The sequence below is a fragment of the Cariama cristata genome, unplaced genomic scaffold, assembly GCF_000690535.1.
Source record: "Cariama cristata isolate BGI_N322 unplaced genomic scaffold, ASM69053v1 scaffold21981, whole genome shotgun sequence".
NCBI classification, from domain to species: domain Eukaryota; kingdom Metazoa; phylum Chordata; class Aves; order Cariamiformes; family Cariamidae; genus Cariama; species Cariama cristata.
In genome coordinates, this window is record NW_009600147.1 from 38,900 (window position 1) to 51,560 (window position 12,661).

The following is a 12,661-nucleotide window of genomic DNA, read 5'->3' on the forward strand; positions in this document are numbered from 1 at the left end:
TAGTGACCCCTGTTTAGTGAGCTTCCTGTGATTAAAAATTCTTTGCATCACCATAAAAAACAGTGTATGTTAGTATGAACACAAATTATGTATAACTGAAGACACATTATCATACAGAAATTTCTCAGATAAGATATCACAGGAAGCATAAGCGCCTACAGAGATTCAACTTTCGTTTAACATAAAAGCAAACCTTATGTCATAACGTATCTTGGTAAGCATTCAACTCACTTCATCTCAATTATCTTTCACAAATACACCACAAGACAACCTCCAACAACCATACAGGCAGGAAAGAAAATGAAATCATTGGAACTTGGCTTAAATTATCTCTGAAAGCAATATCTTATGATAAGATCAATTTGAATACTGCATGTATCTCACATACATCCAAACTTTCAAAACTGGTATATACTAACATTATCTTGCCATAGGGGAAAACTGCATACAGCCTGAACTTTTAAAACCAGTTTTAGTATTTTACTTCTGTCAATCCACACCCTGTGCTAACCCTTAAACAGAAGCTAATGGAGGAAGAAGTAATGTTGTAAACACCAATTCATACACACTTTATGTCACTTAAGCAAATGCTAGAAATTTCTTAGGTTTCATTTTACTGCAATACCAATGCCCCAACTTGAGTCTAAGAGTAAAGAAACACATATTGCTTGAGCACAGACCCAAATCCTATGGTAACTAGGAAGTCATTCACAGCAGGATCTCACTGACTCTACTTGACCAGTTCTGGTGGCAGGATGGCTGACAGAAGTGTAAAACTGGGTACAGCTGACAGTTTTCAAGTCCTCCTACATAAGTTGTTCAAGATTCCAGCTTTCCTCACGCTGCTCCAAATTAAGTATGCTAGAGCACTCATAAGCATGCATGGACATCATTTGTCCTCTAAGCACTCCCATCAAAGAAAGTTAGGAGACGCAGACCGAAACAGGTCTTCCCATCAAGTAGAAAGTTTTAAAAATGAAATTTTAAAAAGTTACATGTGTGTTACAGAAATGCTTAAAAAAGAAAAAGGTGTATCTACCCTAACTTCTCTGCTTTATGTTGCCTTTGCATCATGAAAGGTGCTGTTTAGTGTCCAGTTTTCTCTTCCAAAGAACAGAGGGAAACACCAACAATAAAAGGTATAAAAAAACCTGGTATACCACTAAGCAGATGTTATTATTTTCTAGGTACCACAGGTATACAGCTGAAATATCAAGGCTGAAGACCAAGAGGCAAAGCAAGGATCTTACTCTCCACTCTATCCTGTTGCTACCCTTTGGAGAAAGGGAATCATGGGAAAGAAAAGAGGATGAGGAAGAGAAGGAGAGAACATCCAAAGTAAGATGGACTCAAAGATGAACGTATCAACAGAAGAATGACAGAATGGTTTGGATTGGAAGGGACCTTCAAAGCTCATCCCATGGGCAGGGACATCTTTCACTACATCAGGTTGCTCAAAGCCCGGTCCAACCTTGACTTTGAACACTTCCAAAAGACAACTCCCTCCGTCACCAAAGTCACCGGCAGGAAAAGTTAGCAGGGCAACCACTTAGCAAAGGAAGATTAAAGGTTTGGTAAGACAAAATCTGTATAGGCATCCTTTTTTTTTAATTATTAAACTTGACTGGTTATTATTTACACCTTTTAGTCATTATCTGCTTTCAAGTACCTGGCTGAGTCACTTTTAATCAGCCACTGGGCAGAGCTGACAGAAAGCTTACAAGTGACAACACAACACGATCAAGCCTTTTTTTTTTTTTTTAAAATTGAAATCATCAGTCATAAAAGTTACCACCCAGGCCTCCTCCCTGAAAGTAGAACTGCCATTTGCTCCCACCTAGCATGGATGAAAGCAGCAAAACCTGTCACAAAAGTGGTGTGGTCACAGGAACTGAAGAACACGTCTCCAGTGTAACCGAGGTACTGTCACAAGCAGAAGGGGTACTTTGGGGTTTTGCAATTTGCCTTTAAGTACAGCTGCTCAGATGAAGGCTATGAACATGAAACCTTATCTCTAAACAGTGCCATTTTACATACTCTAACAACCGGTCTTTCACCTTGAAGCTTAAGGAAAGTCAGCCAAGGAGGTATATATGCTAGCGACAGGAGATATTTGCACACAGACTTTTCTCAAGAGTAATACAGAACTTACAATGCAAAGAACTTTACAACAGAGTAAACTCACTGAGAATTGTAATAAATTCTTCCTTTAGGCTGCAGGGAGAAAAAATTTACAAGTTTATATCCACTTACATCTATGCAAAGGCTCCCATCAATCCAGAGAACACTGGAGAGTACCAATAAATTAGGAGGCACCGATCATGTACTTGTATCACCTGAAGTACCAAATGAAGAACTAGCCATGGCTGCGTATAGCCCCCAGTGAAGTATCACAGGTCTCCATTTTCAGGTGTTATTAGATCAAGACAAGTTGGAGTGATTTCCTATATACAATTTCTCCAACGTTTCAGGTTAATACTTCAAGCCTACTTCATTTTGCTAATGGAAACATTTCAAATTGTGTCATTTTGAATTTCCTTATTCTATGTATGTATTCTATGTACACATTGTATGTTTTGACAGTGGAAGGGAGGGAACAAATGAAATCGAGGTCATGTTTCATCCTTCTTCAGGAAAGAGGAGAAGATTGTTTCAAAGTGGTCCAACAGCATCACTGAGATTCCACCACTTGAAGCCATGCATATACTTACCTCCTTCTCCAAAGAGGTTACGGACTAACAAGCTGAAATAAAGGTGTGAATGAGACAGAAGGAAGTCAGGAATGCAGCATATGCCACCATGGCTGCTACAAACCTTGGTGAATCTGTGGCTTCAGGGAACAGGAACATGAAAGAAAAATCTTTTAAGAAAAAGGCAACAGTAAATATTGAACAGGGGAAAAGAATAACAAATAGAATAACAGAAGAAAAGATGAGCGTGAGTAATACACAGCCTGGGAGAGAAGAAAAAATCCTTAATGGAGTGAGTAGTTTCTGAGTGAGAAAAAAAGAACCAGTAATAAGTTAAAAAAAAAAAAAATTCAGAGAAGCGGGAATGGTGACATCTCAAGCATTCTTGGGACATAAAGACACAGGCTTGCTCAAAGCAGAAATGGTCTTCATCTGGGTAGTTTGTCTCCTCCCAGACGGACAGCTTATAGAAGTAATTCCCAGGCCTCCAATCCTTACTTTGGGACAGCTGCTCTGCAGAAGTAACACGTTTCTCTGTTCCAGAGACCCTGGAAGAGCACAGTTGCCTCCTCTAAGCTAAACTCCTGCACATACACACTTCCAAAGCCAGCAGTCAGAGCCTGCTTGTGGTGCTTGACACACAAGTGCTCCAGCTATGGCTTGTGACATCATGCAATGAGAAAACATAAAAGCTAAACTTGTAAAAAGTAAGGTTAAGGCTAATACTTTAAAAGAAAAGAATCTGGCTCTCCATCAGCACTGACTCTCTATTAGACATTTGCTGCCCTTCAAAGTTTTTCCTTTAATAAGTTACTGGATCTTTTAAGATACCTAACAAATTTTTCTATACATGCATGTGATCACAGCCCACTTCAAACACACCAAGATTCTTTTTATACACTTTAGCTCATTTTCTATATTTACACCAAGGAAATAGCACCTGCTTTAATACAATTCTGCAAAGAATTAATAAGATGAGGCAGACAGAGTATGACTCCTTCAAAATCATGCAAAACCACAGCAGGTAGGAGATAATTTGCATTTGTACCGCTCCAACACCACCAGGTATTTATTCAATGGATTTGAATGCACGGCGATTACTAGACAAAGAGTGACGGTGAAATTAGAAGGAACAGAGCCAGCCCATATTCTCTAGAATCCCAAGTCCGAGGTGGATGGAGGGCTCATGTTCTGGTACCGAGATCCCTAAACTGCATTAGGGCATCTGTGCAGAACCAGTCTTTGGCCTGTAGATGTCTTACATATACAGACGAGTGAATGAATTCCTCCACATTTCTTCCTTGATGTCTGCCATAAAGAAAGGTGAAAAGATTTCACTATTTACAGCTTACTGACATCTAGGCACCTAACTGGTACATGGAGTTTGTTATCTCCTCGCCCCAGTTTTCCGGTTTTGAATCTTCCCTCTCTAGTACATCTACTTTCTAAACTTTGTTATCAAACCTACAGCTAGTGAATAAGACTGTCTTGGATTCTTAAGAAACTACTCCGGTTACCCACAAGGTTATATACAAGGGACACGCTACTGATCACAGCTGCACTCCTAACGGCTGCTGACAATAGCATAGAGATGACTTTTACCCAAACTTAATTCAGCATTGTTTTCTTTACAAATTGTATAAACAAATACATTTTCACAAGTGCACTTTAGAACTTTACAGCTGTGAGTTTGAAATGTAGGGAAGTAGGCTAATTGTTTGCTACCTGTAAGCAGGCAGCACAGTTTACCTCTGACATATTCCTTCCCTCTCAAAATAGACATTTTAATGGTCAAGTACCTATGTTTCCAACTGAAAAGCAAGGATAATAGTCAAATGCAGCATTTTGACACACAGGTATGCATCTCAGCACCATATACACAGCACGGATTCTGCCATTACGCATGAAACATTTTGCACATACATTCACTTCCAGAAATGCAAATCCTTTTTATCACAAAGCAGTCTTCATGTCCTGCAAGCATTTAATAACTAAAGTAAATAATTTAATAGCCATCTCAACTTAAATTTGCTATTTCTAAGACATTTTATAATCACTACACCACAGATTAAAGTGTGTTGTATGTTCAGTAACATCAATAGTTAACAGCAGCTCTACCTCATTAGAATGCCAGGAGTTACCATGGGTCTTACCAGAAGCTTCATAACACACTGAATCTATACTACCACCAGGTATGACCCAGCCTAAGCAAAGAGTCACCTAGATCACAAGGCAGAAAGCAGAAAACCGCCTTTCTAGCAGGGGCACTTGAGAAGATGCGTACATCCAATCTAGCTGATTCAAGAACATTTTAAAACCACTTTGCAGTAGTAAGAAAAAAGTCTGCTAAGAGTCCATCCAGGCTGAATTTTGCAGCTGATTAAACAGGTCAGAAGCAGACCCAAAAGTGTCTCATGAGCAAGCTGAAGACAGTCATAGGAGAACAACATAAAGGAGAAGCTGGCTTTTGTCTTCTTACCTGGAAGCATGCAAAACTAGAGGTTTTTCCTCAGGAATCAGTACCAAAGCAAAGCAGGTACCATTTGCTCCCCAAGCTCACAAACGGCAGCACTGGGATGTTACTGACTGCTTTCTCTTTATCCTTACTTGGACCAGCACAACTGGTTGTAAGAAACAGTGTGGCGAGAGTAAAAAGTATATAGCAGACCCAGGTGAGCGGGATGGGATCACAGTCTCAATCCTTACGCCCTTTGAACTGGAACAGTAACAAAACAATAGCTTGCAATTTCTATTAAAAAGACAGAATTTTGCAAAAAACAGTATGAAGATCTTTTAACTGTTTTCTCTTCTAAGATTATGTATTTTCCCAGGTAATGCTTTTAACTCCAACTTAACGCCAATTTCTTAAACTCCCATATCTGCAAATTAATTGATTTAAAATAAATGCAAACTCAAGTACTTTAAAAACAAACAAAAAACCCCCCAAAACTACCACAGGAAATCACTTCTCACTGACAGTAACTCTGTTAAAGCAAGCATCCTAACTCAGTCAATGCTATGATGGACTCGCCAAAGAATATGATTTTCTTCACCGAATGAGTACCAAAATTGGATTCAGTACGAAGAGACAGCAGAGATGCAAACTTAACTTCTAATCGCTAGTCCACTGTACTCAGCCTCTCTTCCTCAGCAGGTGGCACAGCCGGTGTCACAGTAAGAGGCAATATATTGCAGACTGTTCCCCATCATATGCAAGAGTTACTAGACAGGATAACTCATCTACATATTGTCACAGGTAAATCTTTTACTTGCATCTGAAAGTCCCCAGGAGAAAGTACGACAGAGAATGGGGCTGCTCTGCCAGAACAATTCAGGGATTCGACACTCTGCTATCCTCTTCCCTGAGGGTTTGTGAGGCTTGAGCTGAACCAAGGTGGACAAATCCTTTCAACTACAGCAATGTGCTCCTCAGGAGACTCTGCAGTTTCTCCCAGTAGCAGCCACGAACACGTACACTTGCGGCATCACATAGGAATGTTGGCAGCTACAATGCTGTAAGACCTTTGGCAGCAGAAAGTGTGAGCGTACTTGGCCTTAGCACTAGCTAAGGTGTGCACTTACAATGCACGATATGCATGTCTGCCACTCAGATGCTATCTATTTCTTTCAGCACAGTTCGGATGCAGCAACTTAAAAGACAGAAAATCCAGGCGCTGCACGGCTCAAGGCTGTTTTCCAGCACAGTTACTCTCTCTACAGCTAGACTAGATCAGGTCAAGTCACTAAGGTGCACTAATTCAAGCTAAATGTAGTAAAGAAGATTCTGAAATCTGGAAGCATTAGAAGTAACTACTCACCATGAATTAGTGGGTCTTCTGAGCCCTAACCACATCAAACAGCTCAACAGCTCCAGGCAAAAGCTTCCACCACACTGATCCAGTTTCATGACAAATAAAAAGATGTATAAACCCAAGGACTGAAAAAAATGACACAAACCTTACAGATGTGTTAATGCTGAAAAACTCTGGAGCAAACTTGCATAATTTTTTGCTGTCAAATCAAAACCAATCATCCTCTTCCATTGCTCTGTGGTGTTAATGAATGGAACTGTTCTGTAAAAGAAACAGCTTCAGCAATTGTCTAACTCAAGGGACTAAGAAACCCTCCTCCTGCACAGCTTGCCTTACTTTTTGGAAGCGGCCGATACCTTTATAACTAGCATTGCTTGGTAGAATGTAACCAGAGGAACAGAACAAGTTCAAATTGAAATTAGTTAGGAAGAAGGTAAGAAATATGTGTACCTTTTCATTTAATACTGAGGCAGGGAAAAAAAAAATAAATCTATGCTATGTCTATGCTTTTGGATTGGCCTCATTCCTGTATTTGACAAAATCTGGCTGGAAACAGCTGATGACAAACAGTTACAGCTCTTCTGGAAGTAAAACTGGAAATCCTCACTCACTGAAGCAAGATTCTTGCTGAAAAATTCAACACCAGTTCTGTTCGCCACTACTCGCTTACTTCAATCTCTCCTCCTTGGGGAGAATGACCATGAATTTGGCCACATCAATGAAGATCAGGTGACTTCTGTCCATTACCCTGGAACCCCGACCTTCAAGCTTCACCTCCAAATTTAGCATGAAACTGACTGTACCTCCCAAAAGATCCAGTATGCACAGGATATATTTGGCTTTTAACGATCATCTGAAACAACTAAGTAAATCAATTCAAATTCCAAGATATGGCATGAAAAGGGCTAACGGAGCCCACACAATAGGTTCTTCTGGACTTGGACGGTCATTTCAACTTGGCTGTATCTCGCAACATAACCCAAGACACATGGTGGGGCTACTGGCATTTTCTACCCATGTATTACGTCCAGAGTACTCTTCACTCTCAGCTCTGAGGTATGTGAAATGTTGTCTTGTAGCACTGAGCCATTGCAAAACAGTTAAACGGGTCTAGTAAGATAAGAAAGGTTGTTCTTCAACATTACAAGGTTTGCTAACTTGATTGTGTGGTATCATAGAAGCAAAAAGAAATCCTTGTAACAAGTCTCGTTGACCTCACTTTTAAGGGTGGCAATGAATAATTATTCATTTTCTCTAAACCCCCTTATCAGCAAAATCAGGAAAGACATAACTCCTTATCACCACTCTTGTTGCACTGACACAGTGTTGCTGTGGACAAGAGATTTAAACTTGAGATGCCCAGAAAGTGCAATCAGCAAAAACTCATTAAGAAAATCTTTGAAAAACATCAATAAACACAACTTGATAAAATTCTAACCAAAATAAAGGGTAGTATCATATAAGCTGGATTAAGTCCATTGCCCCAAATAAGGTTAGCTTCAGATCATTACAAAAACCACTTTGGGTTCAGCTAAGAGCATCTACAGCCATAACAACATAAGACTGGCTACGATCGTACAACTGTAAAGAAATTAGGATGTGTTTCTATTAATAGGTCTTTTATTTTCACATCTGAAACAGGCAAGGAACAAGATTATGTTGCTCCTCAGAAATTTACAGCAGGGAATCCTGTTTCTACAATTTCTGACAGCCCCAATGGCAACAAAAAGCCTAATTTGGAGAACAGGCTTTAGTAACAGCAGTATTGCTTAAGTGATTCCTTAATGGTATTCTACAGTCTCAAACATTAATTAATTTCTTTAGCAAGTTTGAGAAGTATTTCTGAAAAACAAGAACAGTGACTCTGCTTAAAGCAGCAGGTCTTTTCTTTACCTCCATTCCAATGTTTCAACCAATCTGTAATTTTTCCTACTACTTCTGGCAAAGCCAAGCAGAGTATTCCTTTTGGCAAAGGAAAAACAAGCAATTGACATCTCAACAGCCAAGGTACTGGAAAAGCCTTGTTAGCAATTCCACGTTTCAGATGAGACAGTGTATGGTGAAACTCCAGTGGTGAGCATACTTGGTTACTGTACAGTCATGCAAATGCAACAATAATTGCATACAAAATGTGCTAATTTATTTGGTTACTGATGAAAGTGAAATTCTGGAAATCAGTCTTTAATCTGGAATCAAGATCACTTAAGAGCAGATTTCTAAGTCTGCCACCTCAGTAACCTTAAAGGCAACACCTGACCTTCTATGAGACAGAACATTATTTTTAAAGGACTGGTGCTGGTGGAAGTATTAGCGAAGGAGAAGCACAGGTCTGTCTAGTTTGAAAGTGGAGGGACGGGGAGCAGATTCTGGAATGAAGAAACAGGAAGATGGCCCAGCAGGAAGGACTTGGCATATTTACAGCGGAGACATTGAAGAGACGCTGTTCAACAGGCTTTTTTACCATCAGGAAGTTGCTATGTCTTTTAGTAGAACACTTGTCAAAGCCAGCATGGAAAGGAAGAAGACCACCTCAGAGATAAATACCCTCAAGCACAGCAGCATTACCGTAGAAAGGTGAAATTCAAACCCCCCTCTCTCAGAGCAGAGACCTTGGTTACTGTACTGCCCCCCTGGAGGACACGGGTTCTTGCCATGCCTAATCAAGCCTGCCGAGCACATGAGGTAACTGATACAGAGATGAAAGATGCATGGCTCTCCAGACTTCACGAAGACCACAGATAATCATGAGTCCTAAACGAACCGAGAAACTCTGATCTGCATACAATGTAATACACACAAGCCCAGACCAACATGGCATCTTGCTTCTTCAGTATGCTACTTCTACAGTATGTACTAATTATCAATCAGTAAAACTATTTAAACAAGGCCCAAACACACTTAGCTCCTCACTTGAGTCGTTTTGTTTGCTTCATAAAACACAATGATGTTTCACTTCTTAAATACTTGGGACTTTCTTCTCCCTGCTCAAACCATATTCAACTAGAGGCTAAGTCCACTAGCTATGGTGAGTACATTTGCACCATCTTACTCTGACAGAACATAATGACTCCAGGAACTTTATCCTCTGCTGCTTAAAGGAACCGAAAAAACCCTTCCACGTGATATACGGCACCTCTAATAGCTTTGTATTTAATATTTCTTCAATACATTTTAAAATATATTTAACTTCTACATCCAACCAAAAGTTACTTGACTATTCTCTTTGGGATTTGTGGAACAAAACTAAACATACTTGATAAATCGTACCTGACCAGATACAGTGGCTGAACAATTTGGCAAAATGCCAGGAAGGTTCATCAGTTGCATTTAATTAGTAATAATTAAAAAAAATCAGTCATTCCTAGTTCTTACAACTACTAGTTTTATACTCGCTTCTAAAGGGGGGGGAAATACGGAGTAAACTGCCTAGAGATTATGTGTGTCCAAAAGAATGATACAGACTCAATTAAAAATGTTCAAATAGATCAAAAACTAAAAGGAAAAAATGTAGAGATCCACTTATCGTCTAAATTCCACAGAACCTTTGAGCAGAAGAACAGGAATATCTACCCACAGGTTTAACAGCAAACAGTTAAAACCATAAGAACAATATAAGCTAGAAACTTTCTTTTTAATGGAAGTGCAAGTTTAAGCAGAATAGCGATCGATAATCCTGTGGGTGTTTTTTTTTTATTCAAACTAATCATGCAGATACCTTTCCCTTTATACCACAGGAATACTAAACTGTAAAATGCCTTTCAAATGGAAAAATGTTTCTATCAGAACCTCCACATACCTGTAAAGTGACTAGAAGAGGTTAGTCTCGTTAGTGTGTTGCAACACGCAAAGGCAAAGTGCACACGCTTACGAACTCAGAATTCGTCAGTTAAGTGGAAATGCTGGTTTGCAAGTAAATCCATATGCAAAAGAAATTTAGTGATCATGTAAGATATTTACTACAAAACAAACAAAAAAAAAAACAAACTCTGAAAGCTAATTATTGCCTTTTGCTAAGGAAAGCTGGGCAGCTTCGTGCAGACCTTAACATTTAACATTTGTGTTACAGGAATGCTTCTTAAAAATGGCAAAGAAATGAGGCCTCAGGAACTTAAAATACACAGAAAATTAGTTTGCTTCTTTTCATTTTATACTTCACTTACAAAAATACAAGGCTGTTACCTACTTAACTCCTGTGTTTACTACCTCCATGAAAATCAGAATGTGAATGATTTTCTATTTCTGTGAACAGCCTGTGTACCAGTAATTATCTATTTGAAGGGTAATGCATCCTTTCAATACCACTTGGGCTGCTTCCCAAAGCATCTGCTGGGGAAAAAAAAATAAATCTCATCCAGGCATGCTCAACAGAACAACTCCATGGTCTGCCTGGGTCAGAAGACAGCATGTGCTGACCCAGGGCCAGATATTTCAGACCACCTTGTTAGCTGGCTGGAGGCTCAGAGGTCCTGCTGGGGAGCCACCTGCCCAGGCAGACTCAAGCTCCTCTTGCTGCTGTCCAGCCACCCATGGGTCAGAGGAAGAGGTAGAAGAGGATACAGCATAATGAAGGGTTATAGTCTCCTGAAAAGAAGGCGTAGACAGAGAAGAGGCTGCAGGAAGAGACAGCTGGAGTGAAGGCATAGGAGTAAGGAAGTAATGTTTCTTTGGACTTGCATTGATAAATGGGACTTCCTAAAAGATGTCTCACTAATTCAAGTCAAACACGTAATCAAAAGTTCACAAAGTAGGGTCATTATCCACAACAAGGCAGACAAGTAGTTCATTAGCCAAATTTTCAGTGTGATGACAACCAGCTTCAAGCCTTTTCTATTCACCATGCGTTACAGAGGCACCTAATCACAGGGCAGTCTTAATACTAGGCTACACGTCACAGGCTCATCCCTGGAAGATACAGGAAAACATCAAAATGCCAGAATAACGTTTAGCCTACCCAGTACTCTTGCATTTTTATTAAAGATTTTCAGTTTTAAAAAAGGACAAAATTAAAATTGCTTTAGTATACAGAAATCTGCTTCAATTGGAACACACCTTTCTCTTTTCTGACCTGAACCAAATGGCGAAGCTTTATCCAACCCACATGCACTGAGCCAGTATTTTCTCCACAGAAACTCTTTATTCTTCCCTTGTTCCTGTCCTCCACACAGACAGCCATGCAACAAGCTCAGAAAAAGACAGAAACAACCAAAAAACCAAAACCATCAGTTTTAAGCACAGTTTATCCTTAATGCAAAGGAAGATGGGTGAGTCAGCTCATAACACATCAAAAATTACAGACTTAGTACAAGGCCATACCAACTCCCAAGCAGGACTGAGTCTTTCAAAGTCGAAATAAGCTTTACAGTTCTTTGTATCAACTTTTTAACCCTAACTAGAGCCGCATGTCTCATGACAAGATGCCTGTACACAGGGATTTCTAGTTTTACGGATTTATTTCATTTTCACAAAATACTTTGAAAAAAAAAGTGACAGAAGATTACACACATCCTCCCCGCTTAAGTGGCAGAAGTTTATAGAGCCGTAAGACTGCTGTTACTCCAAGAGGACTACAGTACTCATCCTACTTCTGATCTCTGAAAGGATCCAAAACAGTAGTCTAAACCTCTTTGAAAGAAGACATAAGATTCTTAGACAAAACTGACGTTTTGGAGAGAAAATAATATAGTGCTTGACTCGGATAACAGAATCTTCTAAATAAATCACTGAAGTTGCTCACTAACATAATTCTGTCATTTTCAATTCATTCCAAGTCCTTAGAAACACAAGGTTCCTGCAACACCGCACGAAAGCTGAAACAAGTTCCTTAAGATGTAACTGAATTGTGCACACTTTGGTGGTGTTGGGACGGTATGCTATCTTAATCTCATTCTAAAAACCAGGTTGATTGCTTAAACTCCACTGCAGCCTCCTTCATCCAAATGTCAGTTGCCACCCAGAAAAATCCATTGTCAAACTTTAACAAGAGTTAGCTGTAAGTTAAACTTCGGGAAGACTTCAAAACCTTCATCCTTCTCCACTTCCTCCTTTGAAAGCCATCTTCCTTACCGACCAACATATTTGGTTACTGCCTACAGCAAAAATCTGAGTTATAAAAAAAAAAACAAAACAAAAGGAAAAAGAAAAGCAAAGGAGGAGGGTTCA